The following is a 17375-nucleotide window of genomic DNA, read 5'->3' as shown; positions in this document are numbered from 1 at the left end:
GCCTTATTTTATCTTGAGCAAGTTAATATTTATCTTTTTATGCCCTTTGCACAAAAGCTCATTAACTGGCTGAATTGAAACGAGTGTTCTGTTGACCCAAATTCTCCTGCTCTTTGCTTGGGTGAAGCCCAGCACTTAAAAGTGGTAAGCCATTGGGCCAGGATAAGGTCACTGGACACAAGGCGAATCCAACTTTCCAGGTTGAAGTAGGTCATGAAGAAGCATTGTGATTTTCTTTTTTTTTAATCTCAGCATTCAGGAAAAATAATTTTTTTGGCAGATGTTTTTTGAGTGTGAGTTGTGTGCCAAATGCTGAGTTACGTGCTAGGAATTTACTTGTTTATTTATTCATGACAGAGAGAGAACGAGAGAGTGAGAGCGAGAGCGAGAGCAAGAGAGAGAGAGAGAGAGAGAGAGAGAGAGAATGAGAGGCAGAGACATAGGCAGAGGGAGAAGCAGGCTCCCTGTAGGGAGCCCAATGTAGGACTAGATCCCAGAACCCTGGAATCATGCCCCGAGGCAAAGGCAGATGCTCAACCACTGAGCCACCCAGCTGCCCCGGCGGTACTAGGGATTTAATAAGGTAAATGAAAAAAAAATTTTCACAGTGAAGAGCGGTTAGGGGTCAGAAGTGTTAAGGCTCACGGGTGGCTGCCCAGGGCCCAACCTCTGCCATGAATAGTAAAAACAGAAAATAAACAAAAAACTGTAATATTTGCAGTAGGCAGAAGTATCATACAACTAGATCCATTTTTTCTTTGAAAACAGATTCCATTTAGTATAAATTTTTGAACGTTTCAGCCTCTAAATTCTTTGATCTCTTAGCAGCTCAGTGCATTCTGTTGTGATAATGAATAACTAGGCACATTTAGGGATAGAACTAAATCTGAACTTCTTCGATCATCTTGGTTTTAGGTTCCCTCTGTGCTCATGTATTCACTCAATATTTGTTTTCTTTTGGACCAAACATTGCTCAAGAGATTGCTGTGAATGTGATTTTGTGTAAAGCCCTGGGGGTATAAAGATGTGGGTGACACTCCCAACCCTGGTGGACAGCCCTGGTGGGTGTGACAGTGTGATGGGGAACAGATTGTAATGGTGGTGGTGGTGAAGCAAGTAGTAATAGCAATGATAGGTACTCTTTGTTGCTTATCATGTGCAAGGCCTGGATTGTCCTGCAGATTAGCATATATAACTCCCACAGTCTCATTTTTGTAGTTCAGGAGATTTAGGCTTAAGTAACCTGCTTGGAGTCTTGGACTGTGTAAGTAAGTGGGGGAAGTTGGTTGGAGCTCAATTCTGGCCTGGGAGTCCACTGCACTATGGCATTTGGTATTGCCCCTTTGCTTGCCCCTTTGCTTGGTAGACATGGAGAAGGGGGAAGGGGATGCTCCCGGGAGGCTGAACAGTGCTTTGCAGTGGAAGTGACTCTGAGTCACTAGGAAGGCCCACAAGCAGGGAGGCAGGGGTAGAGAAATGCAGGAGTGGGGACTCAGGGCATGAGTGCAGCTTGGGAGAGGAGGCCACCCTGTAGCCTGGGGGTCCTATTGCAGAGTGGTGGGGCCAGAATGGAGATTTCCTAATAAGCAGGAGTGGGCCTAGTGTGGTGGCAGCACCCAGGAGAGAGAACCAGTAGAACAAACTGGCAGGCTGGCTTCATTAGTGGGAAGTGTGTGCTGCTTCCCTCAGGCAACATCTGGTATACATTGTTCTGAGCACTGCACCTCCTGAAGGACCGGCCAGAGAGCACCTGGGAAAGGTGGGGCATTTAACTCTGCCTTTAGACACTTGGATGTTTGCAGAGCTGAGGGGGTGGTGGACTCTGCTTGCTTTCAATGGGCAAAGCAGAGCATTGTTTGGCAGTTAGAAAGATGTAGGCTCTTACTGAATATAAAGAAAGCCTTATCTCAAATAGTGTTTCTTAATGAGTGGGATTCCCCACTCATGGTTTCTCTCTCCTGAGGAGTGTTCAGGCAGGTGGGTGGGTACAGGGAGAGGGTGGGGTGGACCTCTGGACTCCTCCTAATGCTTGCCCTTGAGTTTCCTGTAGCTTCCCTGGAGTCTGGCATGCAGATTCAGTTTTCATTTCAGGAGCAAGCTCTGGATGTACTGCTCATGATCCTGACTTCCTCATGGTGTCCTAATACTTAAGAACTGATACAGCATTTATCTTTTTATTGACTTTGTATAATCTGTGCATCTCAGAGGATCATAACCAGTCTCTTGGTATCACTTTGAGTCCCATGCGGATTTAAGTCTTTTCCTGTTTATTGCAGCTCGTACTAGCTTTCTCTTCTCTCAAAACTCTGACCACAGCACTTTTGAACTTGCGGTGTGGTGTCTTTTCCTATATAGCCTTGCCTTTGTCTGACTCATGGTTGTATTTCTGATGCATAGTAGGATAGTAAGTGTTTGAATGGATTCATGAGTGGTTGACATGACCCAGATCTTTATCTGAGCTGTTTGATTCTTTGAGCATTATTAGCCTAGAGTGTGGACCAGCTGTGGATCTCTGCAAAAGTCATGTTATGTCAGGAATTGATTGTTCATTCCTCATATTTTACCAGGTAGTTACACTGTTGATTAAGTTAAGGGGAAGAAAATATTGTTTTTATGACCGTTGTATTTAGGTCTGGGATAAGGACTTTTTAATGAACAGATCACTCAAAACCGGGAGAATTTTTCACTTGGACTCATAATTAATGTGGTTTTATTAATTATTAAATACATGAAAGTGGACCTGGTTGACAGTGTGATATACATAGGTGACCAGTAAATATCAGCTAGCTGCAGTTCTGTTTTACTCATAGCACTATCCCTCCTGAGACTCGTTTCATATTCTTTGTGTTTATTTACTCTTCCTCACCAGATAAGATAAAGCTTTCTGGAGGCCAAGACCTTATTACTTAGAGTTTTTGTTTTACTTTCTACAAAACAACTCACTCATACATTGAATTGTGGGACTAGCTAAGTGTGTCCCTAACTGGCTCTAAATTCAAAGACGGAGGACTGTTCCAGCACTGGAAGTTAGAGTATAGGTATCCAACCTGAGAGAGGCCAAGGAGGGGAAACACAAGGCTGCTCTCTTTTACTGTGTCGTCAGATGTACGAGTCTAGCTGAAAATGTTCATATTAGACATTCTTATGAGATTGGTTTCTCTGCAGGTAACAGAGACTACAGGTTCTAAAGTGCCTAACAGTCTTGTAAATAGAACTTCACACGTGAATAGTTAAGAACACTGATGATGCAGTCTCCTGGGGGAGGGAGGACCCCTTAGAACTTGAGTTTGGTTAACAAGGTAGCCCTGGAAAACCCAGCCGGGAGACAGCTCTCTGGAACATGTGTGGGTGTTGTACACAGGGCAGCTTCTCAATTCTGGAAAACTGGATTCGAAAGCTTGAGAGGCATGGTGAGGACCAAAATAGTAAAGAAATCCTGGTACAATCAGATTAAGATAATATTGACGAGATTAACAGTAAGTTGTTTGGACACAACCTGTTCTCAGGTGACATGTTTTCCTGTTGCGGGGTTATTTATCTTATATTGACTTGGATGTTGTGGATAACTAAGATAAAAGGGCATATTACTAGGGTCAACTTCATTATCATTGAACTTTTAAAATGCTCTGTAGAACAAAATTAGGTATTTCATGAGATAAGTCATTTCTCTTAGCAGAGTGTAGAGGAATGTAAATTGAACATCAGCTGAACTGCTTAGGAGCTGAATGGTCTGTAATATATTTGTAATGACCTGAGTTCATCATAAGGCTGTTTAGTCCTCTCCTCCTCCATTCTTCCTATTTTTAGAAAAAGACATTTTCCTAGGTAGTTATTTACCCTGGCTTGATTATCCTTGGTGTGTGATTATTGCCTTGCAATAATTTCACGATAACCGTTTTTCTTTTTTGTTTTGTTTTTTTTTTTCTGTTTTTGTTTTTACTCTGAATAGCATAAGGAATTTTAATTTAGCAGTATTTTAAGAATTAAACTGATGTCTGGACACAGCATGAGTACATTTCGATGCCACCATACTGAAAGCAGTGTTGGATACCTGAAGGAGCAGGGATAGGTACTCTTTGAATGGGATCTTAAAGGGAGGAGTCAGTTTGTTATCTGTTCATTGGCTTGTTCATTCACCTGTTCAACAAATACTCGCATGTTCATATACCTTTCTCTTGGTATTCCTTTTCCCAGATACGGTACTAACCCAACTCAGTATCTCAAGCCTGAATTGGTAAGGGTTGCACTGTTTAGTACAGTAGCTGCTAGCTATGTGTTGCTATTTAAATGAACATTCATTAAAATGGAATAAAATTAATTTAGTTTCTCAGCCACAGTTGCCACATTTCAAGTGCCAAATGTGGCTGGAGGCTGCCATATTGGATGGTTTCATCTTCAGAACACAACCGTCATTGCCGGATAGTGCTGCATAAGTGGTCCTTGACTCTACCTCCCAAGAGACATCCTAGCATCCCATCCACCTATCACCCAGCACTTCTGTCAAGTTTGTTCCCTTTAAAAAAATTCTTCCCATCTTATTTTATGTCATCATCTGTCATCTGGATTAGCGCACCTGTGTTACCAGGGCTGTGATATCTTTTCTACCTCTCCCTCCCTTCCACTGTTTTGATATCATGTATACACCTTTATCACATTGGATGCAGATTCCTTGTTTGTACAGTTTTCCTGTGGTGGACTAAGAGGTTGTTGGGGGGGTTGCGGGATTGGACTTTGGTCTTCTAGGGTGGGGACACATCACTGCAAGAAATAAGTGTTTATTGAGCAGCTAGAGAGCTGAATGGTTGTGGGGAGGAGGCTGTACTAGGCTGCATTCTGAAGGCTGGGCACAATTGGTGTGCATAGAAGTGAGAAGAGGGCCTTCATGCTGGGGGAGCATCATGGATGCAGACTCATTGGTAGGAAATTAACAGGGCAACTGTGCTCCTAGATCACAGCCACGGAGAAGCATTTTCAGTACCATCCAGAGCTTAACCATGGGACATAAATAGAATTTGAATTCTGGTGTTGCATATAAATGTGTTTCCCTAACACCTAAATAGAGGTGCTGGGTTTCACACTTAATAACCTTAAACTGTAGCTTCAAAGATAAACTCTCCCCCTATAATATTAAGCAACATGCTCACAAAGTCTAGTTGATTCTTCAAGACGTTTATGGTTTCCTGATTTTAGTGAGACATGGTAGCAGCAGAACAGGAAAGAAAAATGCATGTGTACATATCCAAAAAGGAAGCTGTTTAATGCAGCAGTTCAGAAAAGTGACTGCAGACAGACAGACCTATCCTGACCCTGTTTTCTTCCAAGCTGTGTCATCCTGGGCATATCATACCCTCTGGTCCTTGGTTTCCTCATTTTTTGTTGGAGATAGATATTACCTGCGTTGTGAAGATTAAGTTAAAATGTATGTGACATGTGAGCACTGTGCCTAATCCTGAGTAAACCATTCACCAAGTGATAGCTAATAACAATAGAACATAGCATTTCAGGCAAATGGGAAAACTTGTTGTATTTCCCAAAGGAAGAATTAACACATGATTGCTAAACACAAATGGTCATCCACTTTGAACCCTATCCCTCACAATTAGCTAGATAGAGCCATATCTGAAGGGAAATGTATAGTGCTGGCTACTTTCAGAATCATGCAAATAAGGTGATCTGAGAGAGGTAAAATTGGGCCTGGATAATCAAAAACCCAGGGCTTATTCTCTCTGTTTGGAAATAAAGTGATCACTAATGCAAATTCCTTAGGAAGAACTCACTTTTTCTCTGCATAATCAAGAGAATGCTGTACAGCTGCTCCTAAGGAAAGAGAAGAAAATTATGCGCTGCTTTTAATTTTAAATAAGCAAACTAGTGGGACATGTATAAGTTAGAGGATCATTGAATGATCTATTTTTCCCCCTACTTTCAAAATGGTAGTGACATTCTAAACTGCATAGGTTCTCATCCACAGGCCTACATGTAATTCATCCATATCCAGAGAATCCTCTTTAGTAGACTCAAAGTTGTTTTCCCATTCAGAAATTGCATATTGCTCTTCTCCTGTGCCCACATGGCCTTTGCCTGGCCTCCTCCTCCCTACTCTTTGTCCCCCGAGAAGCTGTTTGATATATCCCACTCCTCTACCTGACTCTTGCCTTCTTGCAGCTACCTTAATGTATTATAATTATTAGAATATATTGATCACCATCACAAGACTTTTAGTTCTCTGATGAGCAGGCATTTTCTTATTCATTTCTATGTCTGCATTGTTTAAGGGGGAACTGACTCCTATAGGATGCTTGGTGAAGTTCTGCTGAATGAATGAATGATAGTCACCAAATTTTCTTCTGCATGTTCTTCCTAAGTAAACCATAACTCTTTGGGTAGGAAACTGTCATACTTTCTGTTACCACCTAGCTCCAGCACAATGATAAATAGTATCAGATTGCTCTATAATCTTGCTATTATGAGTATCAGTTATCCTGGAAACACTTTTTAGGATCATTCAGCAAGTATTAATTACTGTTTTATCCACATACATTATATTAAAGTATTTATAAAGTGATCAAGATTTTTATTGAATTCAAATATATTTTTTAAAAGATATATTTGTTTACTTTAGAGAAGGAAGGCATGTGGGGTAGAGTGAAAGAGAAAGAGAGTCTTAAAGAGACTCTGCATAGAGCACAGAGTCTGATGTGGGGCTCCATCTCATGACCCTGAGATCATGACCTGAGTGGAAACCATGAGTCCATGTTCAGCCAGCTGTGCCACCAGTATTTAAATTCAGAGGAGCCTGAATTTAAACACAATTTACTACAATTGTATTTAAATACCTGAAATACAGTTAATTTGTATTAATTAGTATAGAATGCTCTTGTCTGATAGAGTTCTTGTGTGAATCGTCATTGTTCGCTTCATGTGGGCAGTAGCAAAACCTTAATTTTTTTTTTTTAATTTTTATTTATTTATGATAGTCACAGAGAGAGAGAGAGAGAGGCAGAGACATAGGCAGAGGGAGAAGCAGGCTCCATGCACCGGCAGCCCGACGTGGGATTCGATCCCGGGTCTCCAGGATCGCGCCCTGGGCCAAAGGCAGGCGCCAAACCACTGCGCCACCCAGGGATCCCAGTAGCAAAACCTTAAATGTATATGTGTTGAATCTATGAACTGAACTTCAGTTGAATATACCTGTAATATACTTGGCTTTTTGTTTTTCTGCCCTTTAGCTATTTACTATAATTTCTTAAAGTTAATTTCGGAGCTTATTACAGGATAAGGAGTTGGAATTGTACAGGAATTCACATACCGTATTAGTTCCTTGCTTAAACTAATTTAAAAAACTAGTTCTGGGACTAGAACTCCCTTGATGAAATTGTTGAAATGTGAAATTTGAATTTAAGACTTTCTTGAAGACTTGAATGCATTTTACTTACTGTTATTTAACTTTTTTTTTTTTTTTTTTTTTAGTTTTAGTTTTGATTGCCATTCTATTGATATCTGAGCCAAAGTGGTGATGCTACCTGAGGGAAATTTCTGCAACCCGTAATACGGTAAGAATGTGTGCCTCTTACCCATAAAGCCATTTAATTTCTGTAACATTATAGCTTAAAATTTTAATTTGAAAAAAAAAATTTTAATTTGAAATAGAATACTGTGAAATATTCTAATATTTTGAAATATTACATATTAATATATTTTAACATATAAATATTAACAGCAGATAATATTTTAGAGCTTCAGATCCTAATCAACATTTCAAGAATTTGAACAAGAAAAAATATAACTTGCTATATTCATTTCATAGTAATATTTGTGTGAAAAGCAAATATGGCTGTATAGTTTATGACTTATTAAACTGGGGTCTCATTTTCCTCCCTACATATTTTGCCCATTTATTTTTAATTTCCTGGGGTTTAACCAGTTCTTTATTATCTAATTCTTGTTACTAATGAATGGATATGAGCAGTCAAGATGATAAAACTTAAATCTAGTTAGATTTTACTACATCTTACTCAGAACTGAGGTGGTGTTGATTCCAACAGTGACTAAAATGAGGTCTTGAATTTTTTAGAGATTTAAATTATCTATACTGCTCTATCTTCAAGGGATAATTCAAGAGTAATGAGACATGGCCAACCACTAAGGCAAGTTATTCCTTTGAGCTTCATTTTCCTTGTACAAAATGTCTATCATTTGTTTTATAGAATTGTAAATATCAGATGATCTATGGGAAATTGTCCTTTTCTCCCCCCCCCCCCTTTTTGGGAAGTATAGAGGGAAAATAACAAAATTTTCGATTTTTAAGGTGTGCTTTAGAGAGAACATATTGCTCTTAATATCCTTTACAGAAAAGGATGCTGTAAGACTGGATCTTTAATTCTGTCTCACCTTGACTGGGCATATCATTTCATTAATTTACTATCAGAAAATTGAATTAGATTTCCATGCTTTACAGGTAGTTTTTCAGGAATACATCTGTGTGTGTGTGTTTTTTTAAAGATTTTATTTATTTGTGAGAAACACACACACAGAGAAGGGGGGGGGGGAACAGAGACACAGGCAGAGGGAGAAGCAGGCTCCATGCAGGGAGCCCGATGTGGGACTCGATCCCCCAGGATCACGCCCTGGGTAGCTGAAGGCAGGTGCTAAACTGCTGAGCCACCCAGAGATCCCCATACATCTGTTTTTGGATTAAGCTAGAAATCAATATCAGATTATCTGTGAGATCTCCAGATGTTTTGAAATTAAGTATCACATTCTAAAAGTTCTTTTTAGAAGGAATGGATAATGTACATTTCTCTTTATTTAGGAAATTGAATTTGTAGTTAAAAGCCCTCCTTCCCAAAAATGTTCTAAGCCTAAATGGACTCATTGGTGAATTCTACCAACTTACAAAGAAAGAAATAAAACCAATTATATTCAGAATCTTCAGAAAATGGAAGAGTACACTAATTTATGAGGCAGTTATTCTGATATAAAAATGCAAAGATATTTCTCAACAAAATACTAGCAACTTGAATAAAGTTTATATAAAAAGTATAATATGTCATGCTAACGTGCCATTTATTCCAGAAATGCAGGATTGGTTCTTCATTTGAAAATCAGTCATATAATTCACATTAGCAAGCTACACAGAATTCTTCAAACCTGTATTATCATCTCAATAGGCATAGAAAGAGCATTTAACAATATTTGTCATTTATTCACTATAAAAACTCGGAAAAGAAGGAGCTTTCTCAACTTGATAAGTAGTATCTATGAAAGATCTACAGCTAATAATTTTAATTACTGGTGAAAGACATAGTGTTTTTGCCTACCATTGGAAATAAGAAAGGATGGTCACTCAGTGTTCTTACTCTGACTTGTCCTAGTCAGTGCAGTAAAGAAAAAAGAAAAGAAATAAAAGGCATATAGATACAGAAAGAAGAAAAATTAAAGTCCCATGGCAAGGGACCTGAGAAATGAGCTTTTAGTCTTCTAGTCTCTGTGATATAGGGAAGGGGACAGAGGAGGTGGGAATAAATGTTGAATGCCGGTAGACAGTATCTGTTACATTTTGGTGTCTGTGGTTATGATCTGAAAATCATAAGAGCAAGGCCACATTTATATGCGTGATTTTAAGTTCCTGTTTTCTCTAAAGTTAAGTCAGCATAATCTGTTGGTAGAGTCTTAGTTCAGCATTTCTTCTTTCTGCTAATATAACCAGAAAGCTTTGTGTATGCAGTACTTAAAAGTTATGCATTGGTTTTAAACTTCATTAAATAGCTCTTGTTTTTTGATTTAAAGAAAAAGGCTATTTGAAGCAATGGTAAGATGTCTTCTTAAATTCTAAGAGGACATACAAAACTACTTCTGAAATCTATTATAACTATCTTTGGAAGAGTTAAAATTATTTCGTATGCTTGTCTATATCTCAGAATACTTGACATATTTTGTGTAATAATGTAAGCCACATATGATGCCCTTTGATTTCTGCTAAGTAATTTCCATGTACATATTTTTATGATGTTTGGCAGGTAAGAATTGAGGAAACCTTGCGTCCTTGTCCCAGTTGCCTGGGATAGTTGTAAAGCAAGACAGTGTGTCTCTGGATGGTGTTACTGGAATCACTTCTAAGTCTCTTGCAATCAAATAGTTTCTCAGCCTTAATGGAATGCTTAAAAATGTCAACAAATTTATAGTGTAATAGTTGTGTGCATTTCCATTATATTTTGCCTTTTTTTTTTTTTTTTGCGTTTTCATTTTGATTGCAGTTGACCCTTGAACAGTGCAGCAGGTAGGGGCACTGACTCCCACACAGTCAAATCCACTTACAGGTTTTTTTTTTTTTTTTTTTTACTTACAACTTTTGACTCCTCCAGAACTTAACTACTGATAGCCTTGACTAGAAGCCTTACCAATGATATAAACAGTCAGTTAACATATATTTTGTATATTGTGTGTAATACATACTGTGTTCTTAGCATAAAGTAAGTTAGGGAAGAGAAAATATTGCTAAGAAAATCATAAAGAAGAGAAAATACATTTACAGTACTGTATTAATAAAAAAAATCCACTTATAAGTGGACCATGTTGTTCAAGCCCATGTTGTTCAAGGATCAGCTGTATGTGTTATTGGCCATATCTGGTGCCGGATACAGGGTATGCAGAGTAGTGGTGTAGTAGAGGGAGTGTAAGTTTAGGAGTTAATAGAAAATCTTGGTTCAAATGCTAAAAACATATAGGTTTAAGCTTTTGAGCAAAATCACTTAAATCCTTGATTCTCATTTCCTTCATCTCTAAAAGGAGGATAATCTTGATGAGCTGCTGAAAACATGAAAAATAATACTCAGAGCTTATTGCAGACAGTGGGTGTTCAAATGGTGATGCTAATAGAGGATCTTAGTTGCAGAAATGTTATAAGACTCTGGTATCTGACAGATTTGGTTTTGAATTGGATTGAAAGAATTACTATTTTTAAAGTATCTATATTACAGAAAGCAATCTACAGATTCAGTGCAATCCATATCAGAATTCCAATGGTATTTTTCACAGAAATAGAGCCTAATTTTAAAATTTGTATGAAACCACAAAAAATCCTGCCTGGATAGCCAAAGCAATCTTGAGAAAGAAGAACAAAGCTGGAGGCATTATGTTCCTGGATTGCAAACTATATTACCAACCTACAGTAATCAAAACATTATGGTCTTACTATAAAAGCAGACACATAGGTCAGTGGAACAGAATAGAGAACCCAGATATATAATCCATACATATATGGTCAGTTTATGAGAGAGCAGCCAAGAATGTACAATGAGACGGTCTCTTTAATAAATGGTGTTGGGAAAACTGGACAGCTACATACAAAAGAATGAAACTGGGCCACTAACTCTACAGCATAAACAAAAATTAACTTAAAATGGGTTAAAGACATAAATGTGAGTCCAGAATCCATAAAAATTCTATAAGAAAGTATAGATGGTCTGGGTGTTGATTTTGTGAATCTGAATTCCAAAAGCCAGGGCAACAAAAGCAAAAATAAGCAAATGGGACTACATCAAACTAAAAAGCTTCTGCACAGCAAAGGAAACCATCAACAAAATGAAATGGCAACTGCTGAATGGGAGAAAATATTTGCAACTCCTATCTCTGGTAAGGGCTTAATATCTAAGATATATTAAAAACTCATACAATTCAGTAGCAAGAAAAATCTAATTATAAAAGAGGCAGAAGATCTGACTAGATATTTTTTTCAAAGAAGACACTGGTTGGGCAGCAAGTATATGAAAAGATGCTACATATCACTGCTCATCAGGGAAATGCAGATCAAAACCACGATGAGATATTCCCTTACACCTGTTAAAATGGCTATTATCAAAAAGTTAGTGCTGGTAAGAAGGAACCCTTGTGCATTGTTGGTGGGAATGTAAATTGGGGCAACCTTGTGGAAAACAGTATGGAGTGGAGGTTTCTCAAAAAGTTACAAGTAGAACTGCCATGTGATTCAGCAGTTCCACTTCTGGATATTTATCTAATGAAAATGAAAACACTAATTTAAGAAGATATCTGTACCCCCATGTTCACTGCAGCATTGTACTCAGTAGACAAGGTATGCAAACACTTAAGTGTCCAGTAGTGGATGGATAGATAAAAAAGAATACTATATGGTATATGGAAACAATAATGGAATACTATTCAGCCACAAAAAAGAATGAAATCTTGCCATTTGCAGGAACGTGGATGGACCTTGAGGACTAAGTGAAATAAATCAGACAAAGAAAGCCAAATGCTGTGTGATTTCACTTACATGAAGAATTAAAACAACAACCAAGGTTGTAAATACAGAGAACAGATTGGTGGTTGCCAGAGGTGGAGAGTCGAAGGTGGGAGAAATGAGTGAAATGAGTGAAGGGTTCAGAAGGTACAGACTTCCAAATATAAATAAGTCCTGGGGATATAATGTACAGCGTGGTGATTATAATTAATAATACTATATTGCATATTTGAAAATTGTTAAAACAAGGTAGATCTTAAAAGTCCTCATCATAAGAAAAAAGCAACAGCATGTGGCAATGAATGTTACCTTGTGATGATCATTTACATACAAATTCAAATCACTGTGGTGTACACCTGCAGCTAATACAGTTGACCCTTGAACAGCACAGGGGTTGGGGTCCCAACCTCCGACAGAGTAAAAAATCTGCATTATCACTTTTGACTGTTCAAAAACTTTACCAATAGTCTTTTGTTGACTAGAGCCTTACTGATAACATAAGCAGTTGATTAACACATACTTGGTATGTTGTATGTATTACAAACTGTATTCTTACAATAAGTGAGAGAAGAGTCAGTGTTGCTAGGAAAATCACAAGGAGAGAAATTATATTTACAGTATTGTACCGTATTTATAAAAACAAAAACAAAAGCCACATATATAAATGGAGCCGTGCAGTTCAAATCCATGTTGTCCAAGGGTCAGCTGTATTTTAGACCTCAGTGACATAGTGTATTAAATGCTTATGTATGCAAATGTTCCCACTTGTCATATTACCATGTAGCTTTATAATTTGGTTTCTTTGGTCGATTTTTTATAAAGTTACCTAGAAATCCTGTGTGATCCTTTTGATGGTGCTCTTGATTTGCTTGCTGGAATACATTCAGAGGAATGGAATTGATAGGATGCCAGACTTGATGTTTTGAGACCAAGTACGTAGGTTACAAATTTGAGAAATTTTACTCTCATGTTTCTCTTTGTGCTTTCATGACCCAAACGATTGGGAATGGTTAACTAAAACAGCCATTTAATTGATCTTAACTTTCTTTCATGAGCGTAATTTCTAGTTGCCAAAAATATTGCCATCAGGATGCTTTTTGTTTCTAAAAACACCAAAACCTATGTTTAGTAGCATGTATGCTAGCGAACAGTTGCTAGATTCTAAGCTTTATTGCAGTTTTAATTTTATCTCATTTCTTACTGTTCATTCATGTGAAATTACCAACATTTGGCTGTTTTTACCAACAAAAGTGGTAACTTCATGTGGTTCAACTTGGTATTTTGGGGTATGGTAACAATGTTTTCTTCACACACTTGGCAAATTATCTAATTTTGTATCTTAAAATTTGTTGTTTCCTCTAAGAACTTAAGCCTTAATGCATTTTGGATTTTGTAAATTTGTTTGGTGAATGTCATTCACAAATGATGCAAAAGAGTAAGTTAGAGAAAAATATCTGATACTTCTCTCTTAACAAAAAGAGGAGATGCTAATTTTTTAGAAGACTTTTAATTTATGGTTCACTGGTTAATTGGAAACAAAAGCTAAAGCTTTTTGAGAATTAAACCTTGAGGTCATAGGTAATATCAGGGAAATTCTGAGTACGTAAAATTTCTTTTTGAACTTCTAAATTCTTTGAGATCAGTCTTTTTCCAAAAGTCATGTCTCTAGCAAAGTGTTAAAATGCTGTTGGTGTTTTTGGCTTCTGAGTGTTTATTGACATATTTTATATTATAAAAACAATGCCATTTAGCTTAATTTAACATTCTGTTTGTAAAATGTGTGTAGTTCACATGTTTATTATACCCTGAATAAGGAGCTGATGATTGGAGTTTTGTTGAAAGGGCGTTAATTTAACAAATAGTTCGTGTGGGTTTAAGTAATAATATTGTGGTAAATAGCGTGCAAACTTCTCATGTTCATCACAATGTGGTACTGATTAATGGCATCTTCCTTTTGCTGTCCAATTAAAGTGAAAAGGGAGGTAGTTCAATTTCTTTTTAATTTGTCAAGTAAGCATTTATTTGTATAGAGTAATATCTAGTGTCTGCATTCCACTTTATGGTGGTCACTGGGTCTGCAGCTATGCTTTCTCATCACAGCCCTTTCAGGCAAGCAGGCAGGTATGATGGCTGCTGTATTTTAGATAAGGAGTTGGGTGTAGTGGGACTTATATGGCTTCCCCCAGGCCTCAGCTCTTGAGGAACTAGGGCTTTTCTTGCTGCTGCCTCTGCTTCCCTGCACAGCTTGTCTGGCCGGAAGACTGTTTCATGTGGCACACTAGCTGATGAGGTTGGTGGAGTCAAAGCCCCTTCAGGTGAGGGAATTCTGTAGGAGGATAACTTGCCTTAGGGAACTGAACTCATTTCTGTTTATTATGCCACTAACTGGCTCTTTGTAAACACTCTTGGAGCAATAGCCTGTCTTGATCGCTAATTTTATCTTTTTTTTTTTTTAAGATTTTATTTATTTATTAATGAGAGATGCAGAAAGAGAGGCAGAGACACAGGCAGAGGGAGAAGCAGGCTCCATGCAGGGAACCTGATGTGGGACTCTCCCAGGACTCCAGGATCATTCCCTGGGCCAAAGACAGGCACTCAACCACTGAGCCACCCAGGCTTCCCTAATTTTATCTTTTATCTCTGTTTCTCCCAGTGTGATACTTAATCCTGTGTCTGTGGCTAATAGCAGAGTTATCTCTACTAGCTCCTCATGTTAGCATCTAAGTAGTAAATAAATGTTCAGTGATTTCCCCATTAATTTGCTGTCCTTATTTTCTTATCCATCACCACTGACCCATTTTTGAACAGCTTTATTGAGGCATAATTGACATAAACAATATTTAAAATGTACAGTCTGATAAATTCTGGCATGTGCACACACCCATGAAACCATCACTATATACAAGAAAGTGAATATACCAGTACCTACAGAAGTTTGCTTGTGGCAAACTGTCCCTTTATCATCTGTCCCTCCTGTCTGTTCCCCACCCCCAGGGCCACCACTGATCTGCTTTCTATCACTGTAGATAGTTTGCATTTCTTAGAGTGTTATTGTAAAGGAAGCGCACTCCTTGATGTATCTCTGGTACTATAAATTCTACACTCAGCATCACTTCACTTCTGACACCAGACGTGTGGGTTTTCCACACATCAGGCAATTTGACACCAGCTGGGTGACCAACAATTTAACTCAATTTTGACATTTATCTCCCTGGAGTCAGTATCAGACCCTACAGGTTAAGGTTTCTGTCCCATAAGCCTGCTTCCTCCCCCACAACCCGCCCAACGTCATTCACAAGCCCAGACTATTTCCTGTACTTCTGACTGACTGGCTCTAAACTGGGGGCTCCCACGACCCCCTTCTTGGGTTTTATATTGAGTGGCTTACAGAACTCCGGACACCAGTTTGCTTTCTAGATTACTAGCTTATTACAGAAGATTTTAAAGAATATGGTTGAGCAGTCAGAGGTTTGGCAGAACACAGGAGCCTCTGTCCCCATGGAGTATGGGATATGCCACTCTCCCAGTATATGAATACATTCTGGCTCACCAACCTGGAAGCGCTGTCCTTTTGGGTTTTTATGGAGGCTTTGTTACATAGGTATGATTGATTAAATCATTGACCTGTGATGATTGAACTCAGTCAAGCCCTTCCTTCTTCTCCAAAGTTGGGGGTGGGTAGAACTGAAAGTTCTAATCCTCTAATCATGTCATAGGTTCCCCTGGCAACCAGCCCCTATCCTTAGTGTCTTTCCTAAAGTCATCTCAGTAATATATTCAGGTGAGGTTGAGAAGGATTTGTTAGGAATATCAAAACCATAGCTCTTATCACTTAGGAAATTCCAAGGATTTTAAGAGCACTGTGCCAGAAATGGGGGTGAAAACTAAATATATATTTCTTATTATAAATCACAGTATCACAGTGATATAAAAGGAATACAGAATATACTCTTTTTGGTCTGGTTTATATTCAGCGTATTTATCTTCAGATTCATTCATGTTGTTACATGTATCAATAATTCATTCCCATATTATTGCTGATTTAGTAAAATTTATTCACCTGTTGTGGATTTGGGGATTGTTTCTATTTTTGGGTTATTTTGGCTACTACAATAAAGCTGTATGAACATTCATGTGCAAATCTGCATGTGGGCGTATGCTTTTATTTCTTTTGCATAAATACCTAGGAGTGGAATGGCTCCTATGATATGATAACCACATATGATAAGTGTGTGTTTAACTTTTTAAGAAACAGCTACACTGTTTTCAAAAGTGACTGTGTTATTTTACATTTTCTTCAGAAGAGTGTGAATGTTCCAGTTGGTATTGTCGGTCTTTTTAAGGTTGGCTATTCTAATAGGCATGTGCTGGTGCTCATTGTGGTTTTAATTTTACGTCCTTCACCATGAGTGGTGTTGAGTATCTTTCAGGCACTTGTTGACCATCTGTCTGTCCTCTGAGAAGTGTCTGTTCAAAACTTTTGCTCATATGTTTCCTTGAATAGTCTGCTTTTTTATTGAGTTTTGAGAGCTCTTTATATAAAGACCTTTACTAGATACGTGATTTGTACTTCTGTCCATTTTATTAGCAGTTTTTTCCCTTATATTCCAGAATGTAACTTTGGGGAGTGTTGTGGGATTCATTTGTATTCTCCTTTTTGGCACTTTACCCATCTGCCCTCCAAGAGACCTGACCTCCTCAGTATCCTCTTCATTTTTTTCCTACCCTTTCTTTCCCTTTATGTCAACATATTTGGTCTGTACTCTCTTTTCCTTAGGGTTAGCTTCTCAGCTATCTGTATACGAGTTAATCCCTTCCAGGATGTAGCCCCCTCTTCAGGGTAGAAATGATTTTTTAATTATCATAGACTGTATTTGTTGACTCTAGGATGGGCAGTGCATTGTTTCTGGAGTCTGGAGATCTGCCATTCTGGTGTTGATCAGTATCACATTGGTCCAACCTAAGGTACTCCAGACTCCTTGTCAGAAGCCAGAGCTGGGGTTCAGAATCAAAGATGGAAACCCTGGAGACAGACTTACCAACATCTCCTAGTTACTAAATGTTGTTTATTGCTAATATAATTGCACTGTGCTTACCATGTGATTTTGATTTTTTTGAA

The 17375-nt window shown here is 38.2% G+C and overlaps 1 protein-coding gene and 1 long non-coding RNA gene across 13 annotated transcripts in view; one reads left to right on the top strand and one right to left on the bottom strand.

The window, feature by feature from the left end:
• The window catches only part of WASF3 (WASP family member 3), a 133477-nt gene that overhangs the window by 52857 nt on the left and 63245 nt on the right, over nt 1-17375 (top strand). For 5 of the 12 annotated variants that reach the window (XM_072795711.1, XM_072795710.1, XM_072795699.1 and 2 more), the window contains exon 2: nt 7471-7553. The gene's annotated coding sequence lies outside the window, so the exon portion shown is untranslated. Of the gene's footprint in view, nt 1-3254; nt 3411-3457; nt 3477-7470; nt 7554-8074; nt 8148-12214; nt 12404-17375 lie in introns of those variants that run through there. The other 7 variants (XM_072795706.1, XM_072795704.1, XM_072795707.1 and 4 more) reach the window with 7 other exon arrangements.
• Nucleotides 5233-15941, bottom strand: LOC140615793 (uncharacterized). Its single transcript, XR_012016268.1, has 3 exons — nt 15811-15941; nt 5778-5817; nt 5233-5393 (listed from the first exon to the last, which is right to left on the bottom strand). It is a non-coding gene; the product is annotated as an uncharacterized lncRNA (long non-coding RNA).

Source organism: Canis lupus, chromosome 24 (assembly GCF_048164855.1).
Source record: "Canis lupus baileyi chromosome 24, mCanLup2.hap1, whole genome shotgun sequence".
In the NCBI taxonomy this organism is placed as follows: Eukaryota; Metazoa; Chordata; class Mammalia; order Carnivora; family Canidae; genus Canis; species Canis lupus.
Note: the sequence above shows the minus strand (reverse complement) of the source record. Positions and strands in the feature narration are given on the sequence as shown.